This window comes from Apis florea, unplaced genomic scaffold (assembly GCF_048593485.1).
Source record: "Apis florea isolate Af1SG1 unplaced genomic scaffold, ASM4859348v1 contig_2897_pilon, whole genome shotgun sequence".
NCBI lineage: Eukaryota > Metazoa > Arthropoda > Insecta > Hymenoptera > Apidae > Apis > Apis florea.
Genome location: NW_028256665.1, coordinates 1298566 through 1325671, shown reverse-complemented (window position 1 = coordinate 1325671; position 27106 = coordinate 1298566). Strand labels below are relative to the sequence as shown.

The following is a 27106-nucleotide window of genomic DNA, read 5'->3' as shown; positions in this document are numbered from 1 at the left end:
TACGTTCCTCGTCTAACAATCGCCCATCTTTTTCGAACCTCCACGATGATGTCTCAATAGATGTCTGCTCGTGTCTCCTCTCCGGTATTTAAAACGATTCTCGTTCCGTGTTTCACGGAAATTCGTCCAACGATTTAGGATTTCGCGTTTTATCGTCTCTCGATAATAAACTCGAGTCTGTTAAACGGGGACTCTAAAAATAACCGATAAGGATTTACGAATAATCAATTCATTCGTGGCGAAGAAGGAAAAGTGCTCGATCGTAAAGAGATTCGAAGAGCTGGAACTTTACAGTCTCGCGCGGGACTCGTTATATTCCAACCGAACCTATTAAAAGAGCAGTTGTCTCGCTGAATCTTTTTGATTCGTAACGACTCGCCGCGAACAAAACTCGCCGCGAACAAAACTCGCCGCGATCCTGGGAACATTGTAATTCAAAGATTCTTTCTTCCACCACGGGGAGGACGGGGGAAGGAGAGGTGCAAATTTCGCGACGGAAGAAGAAGAAAAAGAAGAAGAAGAAGAAGAAGACATCGGAGAGGGACGGAAAATATAATACGTGGTAGTCGGGCAATGGAACAGGTTTCCACACGCGTGTCATAAAAATATATCCACGTTGGGCCCGGGATCGGTGACTAATGGCGGGGGTTGCTTTTATCCTTTTACGGCGAAAAGCCGGAGTAAAAAATCGTGTACCCGCCGGGGATTAAAGGTCCTTACGTGCCCTAATAGCCCGTAATTGAAAGGGGTCTACGTGGTAGGGAAGATTCTTTACTCGACATCTTTATGCGGCGTGACGCGACGCGGTCGGCCGTCCTTCCTCTCCTCTTCCTTCCCTCCTTTTCCCAAATAATCGCTCGAATCGTTCGGAGGAAAGACGATATATATACATATATAAATATATATGTAAACGAAGAAAATTCAAGTAACGACGGGGGCTCTCTCTCCCTCTCTTAATGGCGATGCCCGAACCGATGGCGGCCACCGATCGTAACCGCGTTTAATCTCCTGATTATAAGTTGCCGTTAATTTGACGAGCAGTAAATCAATTCAAGCTTCTTCCTCGCTCGGGGATAGGGAAGAGGCAAGAATGATTCCGCGAATAAATCTTCCCGCCACCGTGTACTCAAAGCCCACCGTTCATTCTGATTTATGAATCGATCGTTATCACTTTACGCGAGGGGAGAGAAAGAGAGAGAGAGAGAGAGAGGGAGGGAGGGAGGGAAAGAGGAGGAAGATAGATAGATCGAAAGCCTCGAATTCGTCAACTTCTTTTCTGAAACGTCATCGGGGAAACGAGCTGTGCTCCGAGTTGTGAGTCACTGCCGTTCTTCTTCACTGGCGTATCATTCATTCGACCACTCGAATACGAGATACGCTCTCGAAAGGAGGCTCTGTCCGATGAAATTTGCCTCCGGTCGTGTTAACACGCGAAGGGACGATTACTCGAAATAAAGAAACGCGAAATTTCTTTCTTCAGAGAAAACGGCCCCAAGATATTAATGGCTAATTCCATTCCACTCGTCTCGCCTGTTCCCTCGCTCTACTCGTTAGAAACGTTGGATCAGAAGTGGAGGCGAGAAACCTACTCTACCTACCAACGACTCCCTGAAACGATCGTATCCGTACAAACACGAGCGTTTTTAATAAAGCAAGGTCGAAAACAACGGTATCGATTGAATCGTCATCTCGAGAATTCGCGCAAGGGACTCGAGTCGGTGGAAGTTAAAAGTCGGGGAGGATAGTGGCGCGATCCGGTAAGAAACACGTTTTAGAAACGAAGAGGTAACCGAGCCGATTAATGGCACTAATGGTATATCCTTTACGATCTGTTAATTCCAGTAGGATCTTAAACCCCGGCCATCTCCTCCTTGATATTAACATATTAAACGCGGTACGCCGTTGATCTCGCCGCTGATCCGCAATTCCGCTCCCCGTTCAATCAGCTTTTATACGAAAATTCATTACCAGAAATGAACGCGCGAGCCACCGCTAATAAGAGCGCATTCCCAATAATGAAATTGCCGTTGCGTTCGCCCGGCCTCCCCTCTAAACTCACCGTGTACCTGTTTATAATCGTTGTTCGACGATAGACGAGTCGCGAAAACGGAAAAACGGTTATCGCAAGGAGACGATTATTCTTTTCCCTCGATAATAAACTGGAAACGATATGAAGCGATATAAGCGGGCATCGAAGCAGGTGCATCGTTCCGAGAGAAAATCGGGCGGTCGGCTCCCGCCGACAAAAGCGGTTACTATCGGCGGGACGATACGCTATTATTGCCTCCATTAGTCGTTAATATATGCAAAATATCCTTATTATAATGTCGGGGCGGCGAGAGAAGCGCGCGCTTCGATACGAATCTGCCCGCGGACCCGCGTCAACCTTGATCGAGTTAACGCTCGTCTCCTCTAATTATTTCGTGCTCGTCGCTTATCTCCGCTATTCCCGCCCCTCCTCGATAATTTAACGAGCCGACTTGGCGCGATTCGTTTCCCGCAACAACACGCTCCTTCTCGCGATTCCGCTTAATTTCCCTCCCTTTATCACGCCCGCCTCTCCTCGATCGGGATTATCCGCCTTCGAGGGATTTCAATTAAGCCGTGACACTTCCCGTAATAATTTGTCCTTATCTGAGGAGGAAAAGGCGGCTTCGAAGGAGGGGGGGATAGATAGGATCGTTCCGGGGAAAGGCGAAAATTTTACTCACTTTCTCGATTTGAAAAAAATTTACCATTATTACGATTATCGTTATTACGATTATCGAAGCGAAAGCCTCGTCTATTAATTTGACACTCGCTCGGATCTTTCGATATATCCGAGGGAAGATTCGAGGCACGCGCTAACAGCGCGTTACGCGCGTTTTACGACTTAATTAACGGCGCGTGGAATACAGGCAGATAGCGGGAGTAATAAAACGAAATTGGGAACGAGTATATTATCACCACTGGATCATCAACATTTACAATCAAAGCGACACGATTGTTTTATCGCGCATTGTGTATACGTAATTTTTACGTCTGGTATCCACCGCGATGTGGTAATCGCTCGAAAGGAATTTCGATATTATATTCGGGAGAGGAGTTATTGCGCGGGTGCAGTTTCCTATGAAGGAGAAAGGTCGTGGAAGGGGCGGGAATTCGGGTGCGTCCCGCGGCGCGATACAAATGCGTGAGATGGGAGGACGGAATTTGATCGAGAGGTGGGTTGCTGTGGAAAAAATTACGACCTTCTTTCGGAGTGCGCGAGAAGGAATTACGATCGGCTCACCTCGAAGCGCGGAAACGGACACCGGGATATTTGTGACCGAGCCACTGTCCTCCTACGTGCCACCGTTCCAACGAATGTCTTCCTCGCGCCCGCCATTAACGCGCTCCACGCTTCGATGCGGTAGATCGAAACGTTCCCTATCTCTCTCTTTGTCTCTTGGGTTCCGTTGTATCGAGAGGGATCGTAAAATATCCTCGCGATATATTGTCGATGATGCGTCCCGCCTTCGAACGTGATTCGAATTGTTCTTGATAGACGCGTCTTCTTTTATCGGAATCATCGAAACATTAATAAGAAATGGGAGGGAACGAGTTTGTGTCAATCCGACGCACAAGCTTCTCTTGTATCTCTTTAGCTACTAGATTTTCTCATAAAGCGATTTATCGATTCGATCGTGGGGTGGTCCCCGGTTTATGATCAATAGCCGAGTGTAACGCGTCGGGAATATAACTTTGCATTCGTACACGCGTTGCTCCGCACTCCTGTAACTTTCTATATAAGGCGGTTCGTAAAAGCTGGCGAGCGATACTCGTTTAAGGTTTCGAAAGCCTATTGACATAACGGCGAACACGAAGGTCCCTGTTGACCTTAAAAGGAACCCATCTCGGCTTGTTTCAAATTTTGTCTTAAATCGGTACCAACTACTTCACCGACATCTCGCGTACGATTAACCAACCATTCTTCCAACCATCCGTCCAAATCGGTCTCTCTATTCTTTTTTTCTTTCTGCTTCGGGATGGATTTTTCGCGCGAGATCATTCACATCCACGATGTATCCTTCGTGGAACGAAAGGAGGGGAGGGAGAAAGGAAGAAGTGGAACGGGTTGGTATGTGGTCGAGGGAAGGCTATCTACTACGAGTGTACGCGGCTCGCCCTCGCAAATCACACACCGGTGTATGCATTGAAATGCGAAATGGTGCAGACCGCCCAGCTACCATAACTCCGATTAGTTAAGACGCGCTTCGGCGATGTAATGCATGTGCGGGCCCGGCCGGCCAACATGTGTTACACCCTGTGTCGTCACATATTTACGAGGGCAACGCAACGCGTTTGCCGCGGTAATTCGAGACGCGATCCCTTCCTCCCCCCTTTCTTCCCTCTCGACCAGCCTCCAGTCGTTTAATTAATCGCAGTTTCCATTTAATATACGACAAATATTTACATACGTATCGTAAACTACTCGTCCTAACAATTCTCCTCCGTTGTTTTCCGTTCTCGTGATTATTGGGGATTATACGCGTTCGTTTTTTTTTAAAATTGCAGCGATTTACGAAGCGATTAATGGAAACGATCCGTTGACGCAACGTTTGAAAAAGGATTGTTAAAGACGGGGTTAAAGAGGAAATCTCGTTTCCCTAAGCGCTTACAAAGCGTGCAATTATCACCGGGGCCGGTGTTTCGATGACAATGGGCAATTGGACGGATGGTTGGAAGGGGAGATGAAATTTCGAGACATTTTTCAAAGCGTGTTATAACCTCCTCTCGTGCAGTCTCTCATCTTCTGCGGCTCGTACGCCTCCTACCTTGCCGCTTTTAATGTTCCGTAATTGCTTTCCGTTTGCGGCCTGCGGCGAAATATATCATATACATCGCGCTCAAAGTTCGTCCAGTGGTTCGTCCGCTTCGCCAATCTTTAGGAATGACCGGTCCTTTAAATGATTTTTCACTCTTCGCCGAAGAAGGAGAAGAAACTTAAATTCGAATCCGCTATCCGAAATCTCGTTCGCTTAATTTCGAGAACTCGTTATCGAGAGTTTCACCTCTCCTCGATAACGCAACGTTTCTTCGGCCAACGTGTCTTTATCCCCGTCGGGGAAAAATGTTTGTTCGCGAAACATCCTCTCGTCATTATCTAGAAAAAGAAAAAGAAACAACTCGTATCGTTTCTTCTCTCTCGCGAGATAACATAATTTCGCCAGAAGTTAGATCGGTATTGACGGCAAAAATTTCGACAATCTGCCCCATAAATTTGCCTCGCCTCACCCTTACCCTCGATCCGTGTCATCCGTGCCTTGTAGCTACACGCGGGTTTATCAAAATATTTCGTGAACCGCCCGCCTTATCTGGCCGGGTTATCCACGTTTCACGGGACAACGGGCGGGAAAGATAAAAGTGAGGGGGGTTTTCCCCGGTATAAAGATTCGAGTGGATTTCGGGTTGCCGTGTTTGGGAGGCGGTCGAAAATGTGGGTTGCCGCGGGCTGACACTTACGTCGCGTTCATAAGGACGCGTGGTCGAATTGTCTCCGGCTCACAGATAAAAAGTTGATATGTGTGCGTCCCCCTCGAGAGATAAAACGGGTTCACGCCACGTGTACCGCGATCTTAAATTGGTTTCTACAAATTTATCGCCCTCGTCCCTTTCCTTCCTCCGAACCCCTACCACTTGTTGCTACTCCGCTGCTAGGATAGGATAGGATTTCTATCGCGATAGATAGGGTTTTAGAGACAGTGAAACAAGCCTTTGGAAATTTTCATATCGTCTTCACGCGAGATATTTCGAAGGATTCATGTAGGAGATTTGATCGATAAAGTCATTCCGTAACTTGGTCTCGGATTGATCCAATTCTCGGCTGAAGATGGAGGTGTGGTGGTGGAGGTTGGACGAGCAGCCTCGAGCCAAATTTGGCGATGCGTTCGCCGGATTTGTACGCGAAGAGGAGCGCAAGCAGTGCGGAGAAGAAAATCTCGCGTGAGAAGGGAGAGAGGAAGAGCGAGAAAAGGAGGTGATAAACGGAGGTGGTAAGAAGAAGCGGGCATAAATATCGTCCACGCCCAACCGTTCGAATTCGCAGCCTTGCCGAGAATTCTCTCCTTCCATCCTCCGTTTTCTTTCTCCACCGGGAGAAGACCACCACCACCACCTCGTCGCCAGTGTCGCCATCACCCATGTCCAACCAACTACCGGTTGCTCCTCGCGAGATCGTCATCGGAGCAATCGCCATCGCGGCGAAAACTGAAATAAAACGAGAGGGGAAAAGAAGAGATGGAGCGACGCCGGTGAACCAAGAGGCGAGAAAGAACGGGGGGGAAAGAGAAAGGTGGTTTTCTCTCGAAGACGAAAGACAAAAATCGGGGGAAAGGAGAGAGAGAGAGAGAGAGAGGGAAGAATTTGTAGCTCGCTCCTTCCAGTTTGGCGTGGTCCTATTGAAAGGCGAAGGTAAATTTACAGCTCGGGGTGGGAAGGGTGAAAATTTACTACTGGACGGTGCACGTCTACGCGAGGCGAGTCAACGGGCGACGGTAAAACTTCGCCGAAAATCGAATAATGACGGTCCTCGGCGATGCGGCCGAGAAACAGCTCGGCCCGTATTAAGTGAATAAATAATCGTTCGCGGTGCCAAACCGAGCGCCGATAGAACCTTGCCACGCCGAGCATAAGAAGGGGAGGGGAAGAAATTTATTTAAATTTTTACTACCCTATAAATAAGGGCTCCGGTATTGTACGGATCGTTACTGCTCGATCGGCGCCGGGGATCGACGTGGGATCTGCACACGCGCGGCAGCCAATCCGATGTGCATGCGCACCGAGGATTATGACGTTCCACAACGTTTAACAAATCGTGGGAATAGATTTTTTTTAAACGATTTTCATCGATGAATCGATGCGAACTTCGTCCTAGAAGAACTTTAACAATAGTCGAGATATATTTCGTTATCGCGTGCGATAACACGCGCGGAGGATTTCGTACTTGTTGCTTTATACCTTGGCTATCGATGTGGTAGTTGTATAAGGAGAAATATAAAGTAGTTAACTGTGCCAATAACAGAGTGATTTAGACGTAGGTAAGTTTTTTTCGTTTTGAATATTGATCAGAGCGAGAAACTACTACGCGTGGCTATAAGATCTTTCGCGTAAAGGTCGCGGTTGTAGATTTATCGATTCGAAATCGCGCATATTTAACGATCCCTTATAAATCCTAAGACACGAAATACGCGCCATAATTCACGCGTGTCGCGCAGTTTGTCTTCGAGTTTAATTATTTTATTTTTAAATATCGGATTTTCATCGGTGGCCGGTTTAAAGTATTGCACCAGCGCGCGTGAATCAGGCGTCGAAATCGATCGGCCCGACATTTCTCTACTTCTAGAATCACACACGGTTAGATCGATATCGGATACGGCGGGGCGTATATACAGCATCGATTACCTAATTGGGTAAAAGTTAAACGCGAGTGGAAAGATCACGCGATGTCCCGGAGATCTTAACGATCGAGTCGCTAACGAGATAGTGCCAGTTCTAGGTAGTGGCGCGTTAACGATGGGCCCCCACCGTCCGAAATATTTTATATCCGAGATACCTTCCCGTAGCGGATCCACCATTAATTTCCGAGGCACCGTCGTTTCGCGCCTAATAAATGTTCCCTTGAAAGAGTTTTGGGATCGTCAACGCGCAGTCGATTCGATAATTTACTATTTTAGCCGCCGTAAATAAGCGTATCAGGTTTATAGGAGACCGACCTTGGCCGAGGATGCTTGCCGGTGCTCGAAAGGAGGATTGTTGTAAAATAAGCCCAAGGATAAAAGTTAGAATCGGAATTACATTATCGGCCACTTTTGGCGCAATTTTCGTCCTTTCCTTCTCCTCTTTCGCTACCTCTTTTTCCTTTCTCCTTCTTATTCTTCTTCTTTCGCCCCCTTTTCTTCCCTTTATCCGTGGAAACAAAACGTCCGAGGCGGCGTAAAGGATGGTCCCACGATATCGTCTTCGTTATCGAACGGTTGACGCTGAAAATGGTAATAAAATGTACGCTGGATTTGTTCGTGGTTTTGCGGCAAATTTACGGGGAGATCGGTCGTAAAATATAAGGCTTATGGATTCGATATAAAGAACGATATAATTTTCGATTTAGATTCCGTTCGGTGAAATACGCGAAACATTACGTGTAGAAGCTTTCATTAGTATCGTTATAAGATCGTTTTTCCAATGTTAAATTTACGACTATTGGTCCCGTTTGGATACAGACACGTATCGAAGAACAGATTGAATACGATTTTTCACGGTTGACAGTTTTAATAAAATGTAAATAAAATTTTATTTTTTAAAATCATAATTTTATGCATCGTTTTCTAAGTTTTTTTATACTTACAATCTATTTTCTTTCGATGATTGTCGATAGTCATTAAATCTAATGTATTTAATGAATCACGCTCACGTGTCTTCACTCCATTCCATCAAATAAAATTGCGAACCGTTATTCCACGGAATGTAACAGTATTACTGGCTGAAGTTTATTATCCTTTAATTATGTCGCCCACAACGGCAACCGTAAATTTGAAGTTGCAGATCTGGTCGTAACCTGGATAAACGTTTTTCACAAGTAAATCTGACCATACTGGTTTCTGAAAACCACTTAATAAATGAATTACATTGCCGTTCGATGTTCATTTATTTCTCGTATAATTTTTACGAATCTTGACGAGAGTTTTTCATCTGAAATAATTGAAGTATTATCGGTTGGGAAGCGACTCGTTGATTCGTTATTATCGAAATGGAGAACTTGATTATCCACGGATGTTGAATTTGGAATCGAGTTTCTCGCAAGACACGAGTTTCTCTTCGTGTACTTTCATAAGTATCCACTGTCCGTAACGTAGCGGTCTTCAGGCGGTAATGCAGTTGGCCTCTTTGCCACCAATGGGATAACGAGAATCTCACATGATTTTTATTCTGTTTTCTATCCTTGCGAAACTTTAAAAAATAATTTATTTCAGAAAATTTAAGAAAACAAATTTATAAAAACAATACACTCTTATTTTAAAAACAATACACTTTTTAAAACAATACACATCTTCTAACCTCAACTTCATTCCTGTTAAATAACGAGTTATATATAATGATTACCACTAAAAAAAAAAATGTAAGAAAAGATAAAATAGATTAAATGGTTATTCTTTTATTTTATTCTCACTTATTCGATTTAATTTAAAATATTTTTTAACAACAAACGCGTATATATTATGCACGATGACGTGTTTTGGATGAACATGCATCAACGAGTCGATACTATCGATGTTATCGATAGTTGCGCGTCACGTGACCAGTATCACGTGACGCGATTTAATTTCGATAATCGAAACTTCAATAGTACTTCGGAATTTGTGACGCATTAACGTTTGTCTTTCGTTGTTGTCTTTCGAATCCTTTCAAATAAAAGAACATCGCGTGTCAATTCGTAGTTAAAGTGTGATATAACTTTAAAACGCGTAAATAAGTGACGATATTTAAGTAAGACAACTTGTGTTTCGATCGTATAACACGTTTGTCGTTTAAAACGTATCGCGTCATCGTGTCGCGTCGTGTACGAATTGTAATCGTGTCATTGTATAGTGAAATTTCATTGCGAATAATCCTTTTTTTTGCTAATAATTTATCGAAAAAATAATAGTGCATGTATATTTTTAAACGTGTTAAGTGTTTATTTGTGATTTGGCCGATGGATCGAGACACTATGGATGGATTAGGATATTTCGACGTTTCGAGAATTAGGTAAGGTTAAGACGTTTAATTTTTTGCTATTTTTTTCGATAAATTAAATTTACCTTGATATTTATCAATATTTTAATCGAATTGAGTGAATTTCGATGGAAATGTTTCATTGAACGAATACTCTATGTTTATGTCTGTTTCGTATACGAACTGTTTCAATTAGTTTATTCACGTTCGCATCTCTGTTATTTTTATTATATAAAGGTTTTTATTAAACCAATGTTCCACGTTTATGCGTATTATTCACGTAGAGAGTTTCAGTCGGTTATATTCACGTTCGTATTTTTATTTATTTACATTATAAAGTATAATTAACTTTTAAAATTATTTTTTTAGAATCATTAATATTTGTTTGTCTTAACGGTACGATTTTATCACGATATCGTTAAAGATGATACAAAAGGATTAATTTATATACGCATTGTATATATATATATATATGTATTTCAAATTTCGAATAACTTTCAGCAAAGTTTTAGCAATTCTAATATCACGTAGTGAAATTTTAACGAACTAGCGAAATCACTTTATATACATATATATTTCTTCTTTAAAGTTCTATCTTTCCCCATCCTACCAGAATCTTCTATCCACGAATGAATTATAATCGAAAATACGATGATATCTCTCGTTATTCTTTATCATCTTTTAATAAAAAGATGATTCAGCCGTCCAAATTCCAATTATAATGCAATTTTTTTCTCGCTAAATCACAACGTTTCACAATTTCCATATTATTGTGCGTGGGCTCCGAGACGGAAAGAAGATGTTTAATCTGAACGCGTCAACCTTAATCCATCAAGCTTTTATGGCATATCCTATTCAAAGAGAAGGCAATATTCTTCGGTGGAGCAGCGTGGCTTACACCACCGACGAGGAATAAAATTTCTGGCGGAATCAAGTATCTTGCGAGGAAAAGAGGTCCAATGTCTTGCGTTGGATCATCGATCACGACGCCCAGAAACCCTTTCTGGTCTCGTACACCACCCTCTCGCTCATTGTCAGACAATTTTTCTACCCTTTCCCTTCTTCTTTTCCTCGTAGCTGATTCCAGACAAGGTTGACGCTCGAAACGAATAACTCGATCATGATTAATTGTATAGAATTTTTTTTTTTTTTTTTTTTTAATGATACTTTTTTAAAAAAGTATTATTTCGTCTGTAACGAAATTTCAATTCCCCCCCCCCCCCTCTCTCCCCAAATATCGTATATTTATAATCGCAATACGTGAATTTTCATTTTTTGCGAAATATTTATATGGCGAAACAAGTTGGACATGGTTTATTCGTTGCTAATTTTTTATCGTATTGCAGTCACGTATGTGAATACATATTACAGTTTTAAATGTAAATATAACAGCTTTTTCTAGTTTACGTATTTTCCTCTTTTTTTATTGCCTATTTCATGGTATTTCTCCCGTGTACACAACATTCGGATACCGTAGAAACATCGATACTATACGAATCTATCGCATACCGTTTATTCAACGCTGATTCAACGACACGCCTTTCGTTGTGTCGACATCGTATCATTCTTTAAACACGACGAAATCCACGGTTCAAGTGTCTAACGATAGAAAAAAAAGGAATCGCGTTTCTCGTAGCGCTGTTGTTTGCAAGGATCTTTTATCGGACACGCGTGACAATTCATCGGGACATCGGGCATCGTGGAAACTCCGATACGAGAACCATTCGTTCCTCGTAATTTCTCGCGCCCCTCATAAATTTCAATTATCGAGCTGTACCAAATACGAGAATCGATCGTGAATCGTGTACTCACGTTCACGGTTACTGCAAACCAACCTCTCGCGTCGAATTTTATCGAGTTTCATCACGCTTCTATCCCCCCTCTCTTCGTTCTTATCTATCCCTTGCTCTCCCGACCGATATCTCCCCCTTCCTCCATCTTTCTCGATGTATTTCACGAAACAAACGCAAGATAGGAAATAAGATTTATAAGGTGGAACGATATAAAGTCTCTAAACCGGATAACCTGCTTATTTTCCTCGGTCTCGATTGATCACGATACACGTGCACAACCGCAAAAAAAGGAAAGTCGACCACAGTCGTGGTGCACGTAGGTAACCCCACCGTTTTCCCTTCCAATCCCAGAAATAACATTGTCTGTACCGCTATACACCCATTAACTTTTTATTTCCTTCCACGGTATGCTCCTTTCCCTCGCCAGTTGCGTATAACTCCTCCGTGAACCCTCCCTCCACCCTTCCACCCTCTTTTCACCTCTTTCTCTCTCTCTCCTCCCCCACCCTTGTCCCCGCCACCCTGTTCGCCTCGTTCTTTTCACCGTTCCTCGGTCGAAGAAGGACGAAGTCGCGTGATGGCATCCCCTACGCTCGGTAAATAAATTGCTTCGACCTTATCAGGAGTAATAGGAGCGCGCACGACACAGATTGGTCGGGCACGCGAATTAAAAGTTACTGCTCCACTGCCTTGCCTCTACCACGAGGTATCGCGAGGAGAAACCTCGAGAGGGGCGCAACAGCGTTTCGTTTCCCCTCCCATCGAGATCTTCGTTGCTCCTCGAAACGAGGAATCCTTGCACACGCGGTTTTACCAGCCCCCCTTTCTCGACACGTCGATCACCATTTCCTCGCGTTAGACTCGCTCCAAGAGAAATCTTTTTCCGACTAAAGGAAATCGAGGCGGTCGCCTTTTCGATTCGTCGCTCCCGATATATTTTCCCCTTCGATCCAACATCGGTTGCTAACTGTCTTACGCGGAAGAAGAAGAAGAACGTTCGAGCTTAAGCTTTTCCATCTTCGGTTTATCCCTCCCTTACTTTCTCGATCCCTCCGTTCGAGAGACGAGGCTCTCGTTGTAAAAATTTGTTCACGCCTGGCGTTCGTTTCGACTTTCATCCACTCGATCTCGTCGTTTTCATCGTTTCTTTCACGGCTATCGCGTGAGTAGAAGAAGAAGAGGAAGAGGTAGAAAAAAAGAAAAAAAGGAGGCTGCATTTACTTCTCTGGCTGATCGATACGATTTTATTGGCTCGGTAAGATTTATCGACACGCTGTTTTGCATATGATTGATTCGCGTCGATCCTCTCGACGATACTGTTTACCCTTCTTCTCCCCCTTCCTATTTCTGTAGCTTCCGTTTGTTCCATTATCGGCCCGTGATGCCATTGTATCGTTCTGTCCCAGACACCGATATTGGCTACGAAATAGTAAGACGTATCCGTTCAATTCCACCACCTTCTTTTCCACGATATCGCCTCCGCGCGATATTTTTCAAATCATCCTGCCAGACAATTGAACCCGTTTATCGAATCCTCCTACGTATTCCTATGCTTCCTATGATGAAAATATGGGGATCGTGGACGATGATTGGGTGGAGTTTGAACGATCGGCACGTTAAATAAATACGCGAACAATGATTCGTACGTGTTTCCTTATTATATTGGAAGTTTGTCGAATTTTTATATTTGCGTTATAAAGTTTTAAACCACTTTTTATCTTAATATCAATTTGATGTTGCGCGGGTTAATAGCAAGGATCGATGAAAATAAATTTACATTTGGAATATTTTTCGCTATCGCGCGTTCAAAGATGAAAAATGCTAGATTCACCGACTTTGAAACGTTAATATCGGGAATTCGAAGTCTCTCGACGGAAAAAAAGGAATAACGTTATAACGATCCTGGATGGATATTTCTATATGGTTGTTTCTAGAAATAGAACGAAAGTGACGAAGGATGCGTTTGCCTTAAAAATTGAAAGTAAGGAAAAAATTTAAAGAGTTACATCCATTTCCTCGATCTATAACGAAACTTTGCCTGGAATGGTTGCGGTTACAAATTACGGTTAATTAGATTACGCTCCGTTTACCGCGATGATTGAGATACATCGAGATGAAAATGTTAAACGTCCTGTTCTTTTCTGTTTCAGGTGAGTTGGTAAAACAATCGTATTTGTCATCTACGAATTTTTCCGGGACTAATGGAAACTGTTGCGGTAAGACCTTCCTCTGATTTACTGAGGCCGTGGATACGAATGTGTAGGCGGAGAGGGTTGTCGGGGAGTTGAGTTATTAGCCGAAAAATATGTTTTCGCGGAAACTTTGGATTAAATTGACAAAGGGGCCAAGTTTTCACCTGGTTGCTGAATCGCCCTCCCTCTCGAAATCGTGATTTTGAATTCGCATTAAGGGATTTTAAAACAGGCTTCGACGGATATCGAATAAATTCCTCGTCTAATGGCAATCCATTTCTCCTCCCTCTCCGCGTTCACTTATCGTTACACATTTGTAATAAGGATCTTTCATTACACCGACCTACATTCGACCTACCTCTCCGCAACCACGTTCATATCCCGAATCGAACGTCCAAACTTGATTCCTCCCTTCGTTCCTGGCAATCGAATATTGCAATCGAGTTAAACGGCGCATAGTTGCGATAAAAGTGATATATCCACGCGCGGGGCGTTAGTCACCTCGAACGCAAATTGAACATCTTCGGGTGGACGAATTAAATCGTATCTTTCCTCCTCCCCGCGACGAAATTTAACGGCGAAATTAATTTCGAACCCCTTCCTCCCCGCGCAGCTGGCTCTCTCTAACCCAGTCTCTCCAATGCCAGTCATATTTAATCGTGCGTTTAAGTCCCCCTTAATTATCCCCCTCTCGTATTGTCGACACCCGGGGTCGAGGTTAGCTGGAAACGTGCAAATGTTTATCTTTAATTGTCGGCGGGAGAAATAACCGGAGCTTTTCGAGGTCGTTCGAGATGCGGTCGCGTTAGTTGTAAAAGGAGCGGGGTAGGGGGAGGAGGAGAACGTCTAGGAGATAGGAAAGTTCTCGAGGGGTGTGTGTGGGGAGGGGGTGACCCGGTTCGACTAATACCCGGCGAGGTTTCGTCTACTTTAACCCGACCTAACTTAGCCTTAGATTAGAGCAACGGACCGTGCACTCGCTCCCCCCCGTCTTTACCGACGACACGCTCCTCTCCCTACCTTTCCAGCTAGCTGCGCTTTATATTCCGCGTGACGAAGACGAGAACTTTTCTTCTTTGCGCTTTTCCTTTTTCCCTCGAGTTTTGCACAGGGGTCGAAGTTCGGGATTTCTAAATTTAAGCATTCGAGCGGATTGGACGATTTAATATTACCGATCGTTCGATTAATTCATCTCGGTTATTATTATATATAAGTGTTTAAATATTTCCTCGTCTTGGATTTTCTCTAAAATTACTTCCGAAAATATCGTTTTTGTAACAAGTTTCAAGGGGGTGTGAAAATTTAGTTTCTGTTTTTATATAGAGTTCGAATACATCATAATTCGCGACAATATTTGCCCGCTCACGTTTTGTTTGGCGGCACGCCATTACGAGTAATTTGAAACGGATATTAATTCGGAACGAAGCGTTGCGATATTCATGAGGGAAATTGTCGATTGTTTAATCGTTTATCAGCTCGGGTGATCGCGATTAATTTTCACTCGTCCACTTGTTCGTCTTGCTGTCCATGTGTTGTACGATCCAACCCTCGAAGGGTACATAACGCCCGTTTGACGGACGCGCAGGATCCGAATCCTGCCCTGTGTACTTAAGGAATCGACGCCAAACATAATTACAGGTTTCGCTCGTTTGCCCGCGACAAACACACCGATCCGGCTAATACGGTCAAATACTACATTCCTCCGTTTCCGTTTCCAATGTTCTAAACTTCATCGCTGGGTAGCACGCTGCGCGACGATCATTAAATTCCTACGTATCCAATTTCCAACCATTATCGATCGTTTACAGCAATCCTCTTCGATTCCACATTTCGATCGAGAAAGTTGGAATGCATACCCACGCACGGTTACAAAAGGGCCGCGATACGCGTAAATCTCCCCCAGGTCGGGGATACAATATTTACGTTTGAACGAGGTAGGTAGATTTGTCGAGTTCTCTTCGGAGGCAGCCGCATAATTAGGTCCTGGGAGGACGGTTCCAGAAAGTCGCGTAACTTCGTAACAGAATTAACCGGCCCATATCTCGCCCCATCTTCCCGCGCGTTCGTTCCCTTGTTCGTTCATTCGGTTAGGTTTCCTCTCACCTTCCGTCTTCGCCGTGGTATCACTTGGACCTTGGGCGGCACGAGGACCGGCTTATTAAATTCCTCCAAGTTTCTTCTTCTTCTCATTTGAAGCAATAGCGCCTCGTATATTTGTACGCCTGCGTTTCCCACATTTTACGCCACCTTCCTCTGTCTCTCTCTCTCTCTCTCTCTCTCGTTCACCTCGCTCGATTCCCCATCCCTTCCCAGTTGTTCCACGTGAACTGTGACCTTCCACCACGTGCTCGACTTAAGCGCAATTTAATGTGGTTTAAGTTCGCGCAAGGAGTCAGGATGGAAACAAGTTGCCGCGCCTAATCAAGCCTCGCTTTAGACCCTTCTCTCGGAGATGTTGGAAACTACTTGTCTAACTAATAATCGCGGTGGATTTTCCAAATGAAATTTCGACGAGGTAAAATGGGCTAGAGCGGGTGTAAGCGTGGGTTTTTCGATTAGGTGATTTCGATAAAGAAGGAATATTCTTTTCTTAAAAAGATGAAGATCGCAGAGAGAGATCGTAGAGATTCTTTTTTTCACCAAAGGATGGATCGTAGACAGAGTTGGTTTGTTCCTTCCGCGCGATCGTTTCGATAGTTTCGCGATCACAAGTGGCGCAATTAATCCCCAATTCGACCCGGTTTCGCTCGTTGACGAAGTTGACACGAAAATTCGGTTTCCTCGCCGTAATCCATCCGCGCGATATTTACTCCATAAATCTGACTCGATTAAAGTCGTACCTACCCGATACCTACCCGATTCAGAACAGCCGGTTAACAACGTTACCGCCTCGCATTCTACGTAATCAAGCGCACGGAACAAACTTGACGGAACGGTCTCTGATTACACAGTTTCCCACCAAACGTTCGTTCCGCTTTATCCGTCACGCGGATGTGAACCGAATCCCTCGGATTATAACTTATCTCCTTTGTTGCATCCTTTCCTTTCCTTGATGGATCCCCGATTTCAATCTTCCTCTCCAGAGAACACATCCGCTATTGCGGTCCACGATATATCTCGGTCGCGACTTATGACAAATTTCGACAAATTTAAACGCGCTTCTGCCGCCGATAGGTATCGATTTCTCGATGGCACGGCTCCTAGTGGCAGGTTCCTCGATATAATCGCGTTATCCCGTCGTGGCGCGCTCCTCCCGGGCTCCTCGTTTTCCGTATTTGTCTTGTCTTCCGCTCTGCTCACAAAAGGGAGCCGGTGAATAACCCGGCTGTTAGCGAGGGGAGAAGGGAAGGTACGTAGAGGAGGCGAGGATGGGTGGAGGGGAATGGAATTCGACGGAGGGGCGGGAAAATAAAGCGAAAGAGAAATTCCGCGTCCCCGCAGATTCATCGGTGGTCGAGTAAGGAACTAAAAAATTTTCTTAGTTAGCGCTCGTCTTGTTGTGAACGCAATCGTTGGTTCGGTTCGAAAGAGTTTCCTCTGGGCGCAAAGCATAAGAATGATAATATAAAGTTAGAGAAAGGGTCTTGAAAACTCTAGCCCTGATTCTTGTGAGCCTTAATCCTCGGCGAAAATTGTCGCGGACCCGTGCGTCGTTGGCAACCGTAGCCTTTGTCGTTTTCACGCGTCGCTCCTCTCCCCGTTCGTTTGCGAAGCGTCTGGCGAAATTAAAAACATTTAATCGTTCCGCGAGAAAGAGGGGCGAGGGAGGATCTCGTAAGCCGACGGTGACACATCTTGGAGCGAGCGAGGGATGGAGCGAAGAGGTGGCGAGACAGAGCGGAGTCGGTATCCACGTACACGGCCGGGGGATGGGAAAGGAATACCAGACAACCACGAGGGTGAGAATTAATTCGAGATATTCGGTATTTTCAACTCGTTTATATAATCGCGAAACCATTTCACCAAAACGAATCTCCAAACTTTCCTTTGCTCCGGTCATCCTCCCTTAATGTTAATCGGAGATCGGTCTCTCGATTCGATTCGAATCGAATCGAGGCTGGGAGTGGCGACGACGGCTAGCAAGTGGCCGCAGTTGACGCACGGTCCACGTGACACGAAACGGGATAGATAGGGAGGAGGAGAAAGCTCGGTGATGGAGGCCGCGTAAGCAGATTACGCAACTGTGTAATTGAATGGCCACTCTAAATACCCCGGCCGCTAATTAAGAAGGCGATCAATCGATTATCCGAGCCGGCATCGATACGCGTTACTCGTTCCACCTAGCCTCTTCTCATCGCCCCCGCCCCTCCTCTTCCCTCTTCTAGCCGATGTAGCCGTGACGCCGACCAGGGATTCGTAATATAGTTGCCCGTTACCGGAGGGGCTTTTAACCCTCCCACTCCCCCGCTAAGTCTGTTATCAGCGGAGCCCAGCCTCATCGGAGGACTGGCGCTCGGCTAACTGCCGATTATTGCCACCGGCATAACCTTCGATTGAAATCAACCCCACCGCGTTTAACGCTCTATCCCAATCAACGAGCTGCCACCAACGAGACGTATACGCGTCCGTCTTTCCACGCGCCCTCTACGGAGATGGATAGATTCTCAAAAACAACGATCGAGGTTAATGGGGCACACGGTGTTGTTAATAGGGTGTAATAGGGTGGAACGAATCGAGTATTCATTAGGGAAAGGGGTAGGGAAGGTGGTAGTAGTAACGTTTCGCGAAGGGATTAGGGATCAAGGGTCGTTGATGAGGTTAGCGAGAACGGGTTGTTCGGTGCGCGATGGTATAATATTTGAAATATTGAGGCGGCAAGTGGAACGTTTAGCATCTTTCATGGAAGATTATGGGCGGAGGTGAATCGTTGATCCCACTGGCGGAGGTCGAGCTTTCGAGGGATTTAAGAGCCGGATGATAAATATTAAAATAACAATTTGAATTCCACTTTCGTTCGAGCTACGACGGAATCCCGAGAGGGTGGAAGGAAGGAAGGAAGGAAGGAAGGAAGGAGGGAGGGAGGGAGGGAGGGAAAGGAGGTAAACTCGAGGGCGTGCGGATACTGTAGATTCATGCAATAATCATCCTGCGTGCTTAGTCTTCGCTTTCGCGCGCGATCCATTATCTTTTTCCACTCCGTTTCCCTTCCTCTCTCTCTCTCTCTCTCTCTCTCTCTCTCTCTCTCTTTCGAAACATTTTTCGTGTCTCGAATCAAAGATATTACGCCAATCTTCGTTCGTTCGAGGAATTATAATATCGAGGATGACGTTGAATATTTCAATGGGATAGCCGGCTTCTCTGTCGGAGTGCATTGAAAGGAAGAAAATTACGTTTTCGTACGAATATGTGCCCTGTGTGCGGAGGAACGAGGAGGATAGGAAAGGTCAGTGCACCTATGAATTCGCGTTTTTATTACATTGGAATCGATTCGAAGGTACAGTAGTCGTTTCAGATTTCAATACGAATCTCCTCCCATTATCCTCCTCCCTACCCTGCCCTCCGTGTACACGCGTTCTTGTATTCGACGCGCGTCATTGCTCTCTTTCACCCGCCAAACTCTATTCAAAACTGTATAATCCGGCGAGGCAGCGATATCGAAAGTGATTCCCCTCCCCTTTTAAATCGTCGAAATTCACAATTCTCCTCGCTAGTTTCAACGACCAAAAGAGGAAAGGTGGTGTAAGTAAGTAAGGACGAGGGAAAAATCGGATTATCGAATTAAAGGATTCGTAATATTCGTAACGGTAGGAAGGAAGCGATTTTCAAGGTTGGTCGCATTCGTCCCTGGAAGGTATTCGCGTCAAAGGTTAATTGCAAAAGCGGAGGAGAACAAGCCCGTATTGCGTCTCTCCCCCTCGAGCCTTTTCCCCTCCGTGGAACCTTACCTCTCACCTGCCCTCCCCTCTGTCCCTGTACGCAACGACCGTGGATAGGATGACACGGAGATGAGGTGACGGCTGCAACTGTGCGCGTACACCATAGAGAAACGATTCACCACCGTAGTTGAACCGATCGGTCCATCGGCTTGCAGCATGGTACACGCGCCAAAGCATGCCTGCACAGTGGCGCGACCAGGTAAACCTCCACCTCGAGACCGCATCGCACACAATTCCTCCACTCCCTTTCACGCTCGCTTCGACCGTGTCCGCTGCTCTCTTCCTCTTATCCTCCCCTCATCATCGATACGTGAATATTGAACCGTGATGGCTCACTCCCGCATGGAACCTCTACTAACCTCTTCCACGAGGTTAACCGAGGGGCGACAGAGAGTGGGCGGGATGGAAAGGTGTTAATTGACAATATCGCGGGAAAATTGGGCGGAACAACGTTTAACGAAATTAGAAAATTCGTTAACGTTGCCGGGCGAAAAATGATCGATCGCAAGCCGCCTTTTCCACTCACTTCGCTCTCGAATTTCGCGTCGATGCACGCGACTAATTCGATCACAATGGAAGCTTTAAACGGGTGGAAGCTTTGATCGAATCGAGGTAAATGAAGGTTATTTAGTCGGAATATCGCGCGCGAAATTGAGCGCTCGGGATGGAAACGACGAATCTTCGCTCTCGAGACCTCTTCCTCCATCGACCGCGGATCGAACGGATAATTCGGAACGATCGTTATCCGAAGTTATGGAGCAAACATCCCGCCTCGTTTCGAACTCTCGGCTCGAGCTCTTTCGCGCAACGTTCTCTTTGAACGCAACGTTCGGTAAACCGACCGCTAATTAATTGGTCAAATATTGATTGAACAGTAAGATTCCCGCGTCTCGAGCGAAATTGCGCGGATTATTCGGGCGGAAGGCGATCAAAGATCGTCCCGTTGCTGGAATATTAATTGATTCGCGACACGGCTCTCCTTCTTCTCTCGCTCGAAACGTACACGTGACGAGCATCGCGTCTTTTACCACGATATCGACGTGTTCTCGAATCGATATCTCGGAGGGGGGAGTAGGGGCACGGACGTAAAAGGCGATCAGCGAGCGAAATTGAATTCCTTTTGCCCTCGGCCCACCGGTGTGCCCGTGACGGCCATCTTGAAATTCCATGACGTCCCATAGAATCGCAATATCCCGTAGCATCGTGACACGGCATTGTGAGCAAGGGTTTGCGAATGACGGCTTTCACGGCTACGGGTGTTCAACGACCCGCTGTTTCGCGTATAATTCGCCACGTGGACCGGATCGAACCTGGTAATAGTTGTCGTCGAAACCGTTTCAACTCGTCACGTCGTCGAAACGTAGTTCGAAAAATTACGAGTCGAGAGACTTTACTTTCGATACTTGATTCGTATCTTTAATTCGTCTCGTTTTTTCCCCTTCCGAATTAAAAAAAATGAAACGCTTCGTTCCATCATTTTTTGCCCGATTTTATTTTCCCCTCCGGTCGGAATTTTTTAAAAAAGAGGAGAGGGGAAGAAAAGGGGTGGAAAAGCGCAAAGTGGGCAAGTTACTTGGCATGCAGGGCGAGGATAGTCGGGGCTGGAATTCCGTATGGATTAAGTAACCCCGCGCGCATAAACCCGGATAGAATCGTGTACACGTACACAGGTCGCGCGCTCCAAGCTTTAAGCATTTACATTTTTAAACAGCGTGCCGTGACTCCGTGAAAAAAAAAAAAGAGCTCGATTTATTCGTCGTTTAACGAAACTTGATTTAGCGCGAGCCACGTCTCCTCGCCTTCTTCCACGGATTAGAAGAAATCGTCGTAATCGTGTTTCCTTCCTTTCTTCCCTCCTCTCCAAAACTTTCCTTTCCTTTCCGAGAAAAAAATTTTCCAAAATATATCTACCCGTGTTCCAAACCACTTTATAAAGATACGCTTCTCTCACCCACCTTCTCCATAATTCTCTCTCGTTTAACGATATATATATATATATATTATGGCGGATAATATGTATCAAGACGCGAGACTGTTTAAAAATCTTGTCAAAGTTGTCGCTCTTATTTTGCGCGACCTCTTCTTCGCGTATCCTCTTCGTCGTTTTTGCTCGCCACGTTTTTTCGCTCGAGGGGGGGGCTCGAAGGGAGGGGAGAAGGAGGGGAGGATGCGGAGTGACAACGCAATTTCGCGGCGAGAACACGAGCGTATAAAGAGATTCTCTTTCCCCCGCTTAAAATTTTCCCACGGAACGAGGATAGAACGAAACGTCGAGCGCGAGTTTACGTCGCGAACTGAGCCGGATCGACGCGACAAGGACGCTCGCTCCACGTTTACTCTGTAATTAAATTCGTTCGTCGCGCGTGTATACAAACTCGAACGAAAGAACGTGACTCTGTTCGATCGAAGAGGCCCGATATTTAGAGAGGCGAGCGTCGTAAGAAATTTGAATCGAATTCTCGAAATCGAATCGAAGCGAATCTCTCGAAAACGAAGCAGCAACCGCGTTACAAAACGGGGCGATTGTAAAATACGATCAAACGCCTCTATCCACAGACAAGAAGTGAACACGGACGAGGAGGAGATAGGCGCGAAAACACCAAGTCGCACACGAACTCTGTGCACTTTGATAGCGGTAGTCGGTTTGTGCCGTTTCGAATAGATTTGCCCGATCGACTTAGCAAGGGAAATTTGACTTTGCGGGTAGTTGAGTTCGCCGCGAAGATTCCCCGTCTCGAAACGGATAACGGAACGGGAGGAGGGGAGCAGTTTTGTTTAAACAGCCGGGTTACGTTGCCGCGCTCGAAGCCAAAACGGGTCGGTTCGATTATCGATGAACGCTTCGACACTTGGAAACTTCCTTCCCCTCAACCACCCGCTTCGACGAAAAACTTATTTACCTTTACCATCGAGGATAAATGTAAAATTCGCGTTATTCCTCGTCACAAATCGTCGCATCCTTCTTGGGGGAGAACGATTAAAACCGAGAAGGAGGAGAAGGAAAGAGGGGCAATCACCGTCTCGACTAATTTCTCTTCGTTAAATTTTCTGATATCGTCCGATTAAGTTCTCCACGAGCCTGGCTTAACGACTGGCTTTCGTTAACAAAGAATGAAACTGTCTCGAAACCCGTCGATAGTAATTCGGCGATCCTATCGAATTCCAATTGGGGGATCATCTCGATGATAATTACGGTTGAAAATCGCGATAAGGAGAGGGGGTTGGTTGATTTATCGGCCGATCCTGAAATATTAACGCGTCCTGTTTAAACGCAGAAACGAATCTCGAAATCTCGCCGTATCGTATTTGACGTCCGCGCGATAACGAGGCCACGACTCGCATAATTACCATTACTCGATTGTTGCGAGCCGTTGGAATGCTCGGTTAATCGGCAATCGAATCGATCCTATTAATTTATTATTTCGCGTTTATTAATAAACACGCTTATCCCCTCCTCCACGGAGGATAAACCGGTCCATCCAAGATTCATCTTCGATCTTCGTGTCCGTCTCGAGATCGACTACTTTCGCCTACGGCCATTAATTAACATCGCAGGCTGGCTGATTAACATATTATCGCGGCAAGACAGCCGCCGGTCTCGGAAGCGAAGCCGACCCGCTCGCAGGCGCGGAAGCGGTGAGATTGCGTTTCCCTGCGAGGAGCTAGGGGAGGGGGATGGGGCCGAGATTCAGAGGCGAACAATAATGGGGGGGGGGAAGGAGAGATGGCGGCGCTCGAGAATCCCTGCAGGCACTATTCGACTATTAACCCCGCCGAGATTCGGAAACGCGACTGAAACCACCCTCCTCCAACGCCTTCTACGACGTTCGAAGACGAGACACTTCTACTTTCAGGCCTCGGCCTTGTAACGAGAGCCTCGAGGTCTCGTCTCGTCCCTCCCTTTCTCCACGAATTCGAAAATTCGTCGTCTTCGTTTCGTCACTCGAGGGGAGGAGAGATTTCGCTTTTCTCCACGATTTACGAGAAAGGAGCACGTGTCATCGGTCGGTCACCCGGGGCTTTTGATGGTGGTTCGATAACGGTGTCGAGGAATGGGAAAGGTATACACTAAGGTACGTACACTAAGGTTCTGAGATTAAAGAAGAGAACATCCGGTTTCGAAGCGGAGCGTTTGAAAGTTTCATAAGTCAGCGGCGGTGATGGGGGTGAGAGGGGTAGGTGCTTTCAACGGGATCGATCAAAGCATCCGTTAGGAACAGGATCTCGTTAGGGTGCGGGATCGTCGAGGGGATTTTTCAGCGCGAACGGCTCACTCGCACGCCGATTTTTACGCTCGAGCCTATCGTTTCGAGAACCGGTCAAATTTCTCTCCCAGATCGTATAAGTAATCACACGTCACGGCGAATAAATTGCGCCAATGGATCTGCGACACGTATCGCCGACGAAAGGTTATTCCCTAAGATGGTTTATTATTATGTATACCTATACCCCCCCTCCCCTCCCTCCATATCGTTGCATATTCATTTCTGGAAGCGTCCATCCCGTCGGACGTTTCTCTCCGCGGAGTTGGACAAAGGAGAAGTGGTAGGTGAAACAATTCGTTGTTACATCTTTCACCACGTGAATAGCAAAACAGCTTCTGAACCGAATCTCTTCGCGACAGCGTTTCTCAAGACCGAATAATCCTCCCTAATTTCGGGGGAAAAAAAAAACGTCTCCACTCTCGTGTAATGCTCGCGTTTACTGCTCGATGTTCGATCGTTTTCCGTATGTAACAATGCGGACGTTTTTTACGCGGCGGTGATATCCGCAGTGACCCAGAAAGATATCGAATGATACACGTTTTCCCCGCGATATCGAAAGTCGTGGGAAATTTATGCGACCTCGCGAAATTCGCGTTTCGACCAAGTTCAACTCGGAAACGGCGCGAAAACGGAACACAGCATGGTAACGAACTTGAAACGGTAAGACGTCTATCGCGCAAGATCACGGTTCCATACCCGCTCGATATCCATGGCCATTGTCCATAGCCGTGTTTCACGCTTAGCGTCCATTGTTAGCGGCCTGTTACAAGCACTTGCTATCTATCCGCGCCTATGCGTGGATCTCAACAACAACGATGCGTATTGAAGTGAAACCGGTTCGATCTTTTATCTCGACCAACTCGGTTCCCTCTTCGACGATTCATTCGCGCTCGAAATTCGATAATTCTCTGTAACGTTTCACGATCCGTGAGAGCAACGGTGACGAGACGAGGGATATCATTATCGACGATATTCGAGTCTGTCAGCCACGTGGCTCGTAATTTCGAGGAGAAACGTTTCCTCGAAAAGGGGTTTCTCTTCGAATCGCGCATTTTCCTTTCCCACTGGTTCCATCCACTTTCCCCCCGCGTCACGTTTTGATCGCAAGTCGGAATTTAGCGTGGAGGGAGAGACGCGGGAGGATGGAACGAGACGGAGGTGTGACGAACGAGAGGGTCGCCGGAGGGGCAGCGTGTGGTAAAGGCAAACCCGAACAATTTGCCGTAATAATCCGATAACTGATAATATTGGCAATTTGCTTGTAGCTAAACGGATCTCGCGTTATCTCGCTATTGTTATCGTTCCCGTTCGAATACCCGACTCCTCGCGAGGAGATCTTATTGCACCAGGCCTTATTTTCCACCCTTGACGATCGAGTTTTCCGCGTTAATCTTTCATCGTTGTTTCCCGACACGTTTCCACGGGATCCCAAATTTCTCTCGTATCGTGAACGTGAGAAACGTGCGAAACGCCGGAACCCGAACTCGAAGTCGAGTTACTTAATCGAAAGAACCGCTTTGAATCGATTTAGGAATCGGAGAGAAGAAGCGGCTAGAACGAAGAATCGACTTGCCCCGAGTAAGCGGGATCGATTGATCGATTTCGAATTGACTTTTGAGCGGAAGGGATGTCGAGGGAGGGAGGCTGAGATTTTCGCGGGTTAGCCACGGAAAACCGTTCACCGCGCCGAGAACAACAATTCGATTGATTTATCGCGGTTTACGTTAATTAATTGGAGACCGACCCTCGTGAATCGCAACTTCGCTCCCTCGTTGTTGCGCGTGGTTACGTTACATCGACCGATTTCGCGACAATACCATCCATTCCTTCTCCTCTGTTCCTCCTAGAACGTCCTCGTCGTTCCTCATCGCTTGACGAGTCGCGTTCTTAACAAAACAATCCATCTAATACAGTTGCAAAACGAGAAGAAGAATAAGAAGAAGAAGAAGAAGAAGAAGAAGGAAATAAAAGATGTAAGACGAGGGGGTTAATTCCCTCCCCTCCCGATCGATTAGTAGAACGTTCGTCCCGGTATTAACTGAGGAATCGGAAATTTATCGACTTTCGACGCTCGAGAAACTTGCCCTTTCTCCCCCTTTCACCCCCCATGCGTATCCTCCCCCAGCGCGAGATACGCTCGAGACGAGGGCGGCCGGGAAGAAAGTGGAAAAGATAGCGGGTTCACCGTATACCGGTTCATCCGGCGCAGGAGTAGCGAGTGGCGAGCTTGAAGCGAGAGGGAAGACTGTCGGTCGGCTGGCGTACACCTGGCGCAGGCGCGCACGCCCTCTCTCTCTCTCTCTCTCTCCCTCCCTGTTTATGCCCTCTGCGCCCCTTGCCACCCCTTATCGGCCGACGGAGGCCGCGGAAACGTTGAACGAGGAGGAAGCGAGGCGAGTTTCGGGGTTTGGGGTCGGCCGACAGCCGAACTGTGCTTCAGTCGGCCGGCGAACTCGCGTGCCGAGCCTTCGTCCCTCGTCGTTTAGGGATCCCGATCAAGGCGACGCACGATCATGCGAACGAGGCCCCGAGGACCCACGTTTCTCCGCCCTCGTTCGCGCCGGTGAAGTTGTCGCGCTCGCACAGTCGCACGGTCGGGCGGAAATGGTTGGAAAGTGGCGGCAGACTCGCAGGCTGCGAGGCCGGCCGAGAGAGGAGGAGTAGCATTGGCGGCAGAGTCGTGGGTAATATGATTATCGCGGAGGAAGCGCGGAAACGAGTGTGCAGTGGGATCAAGTGTGTATATGTGATATGTGCGCGTAGAACTTGAACGTAGAAGAACCCTCGAAATCGTTACACCTGACTCGTTTGGGAACGGGCGATCGATTGACTCCTTCGATTCGCGTTCCTCTTCCTCGGTGGTGATGGTGGTGCTTCGATTTACTTCATTTGGCTGACCAACTAGTACTTTCTCTCCCCCGCGATTCGTTAAAGCTCGTCGAAGTCGAGGGTGGAAGAGAAGGTTGTTTCTTTCGCGAGGAAAATCGTTATCAGGATATCGCGAACCCGTGGATCATGCACGCGCGACCAGAGAAAATATCGTCGCGTGGAAGAAGAGTGGAAGGGTGAGGTTTACGAGGTGGGATGGGTCGATAGGGAACTCGCGATACCGTTTGCTGGTCCTTCTATCTATCGTTCTCCTCCCGGCCAAAGATATCGCGTTCGACCGTGACGAGAAAGAAAAGGGAAGGAGAGGAGAGAAGAAGGGGAAATCGAATTGACTTCTTCCTACTACGTTGGTGCGGAATTAA

At 46.4% G+C, this 27106-nt stretch overlaps 1 protein-coding gene and 1 long non-coding RNA gene across 4 annotated transcripts in view; one reads left to right on the top strand and one right to left on the bottom strand.

Annotated features, from left to right (window-relative positions):
- The window catches only part of LOC100869960 (agrin), a 314930-nt gene that overhangs the window by 17680 nt on the left and 270144 nt on the right, over positions 1-27106 (top strand). The window lies entirely within an intron of this gene.
- LOC116415046 (uncharacterized) lies at positions 2912-9290 on the bottom strand. Of its 2 annotated transcripts, none has more exons than XR_015291858.1 (5): positions 9073-9290; positions 8648-8964; positions 8363-8572; positions 7734-8000; positions 2912-5125 (listed from the first exon to the last, which is right to left on the bottom strand). It is a non-coding gene; the product is annotated as an uncharacterized LOC116415046 (long non-coding RNA). The 2 variants fall into 2 exon arrangements; XR_015291857.1 differs by having other exon boundaries at positions 7816-8000.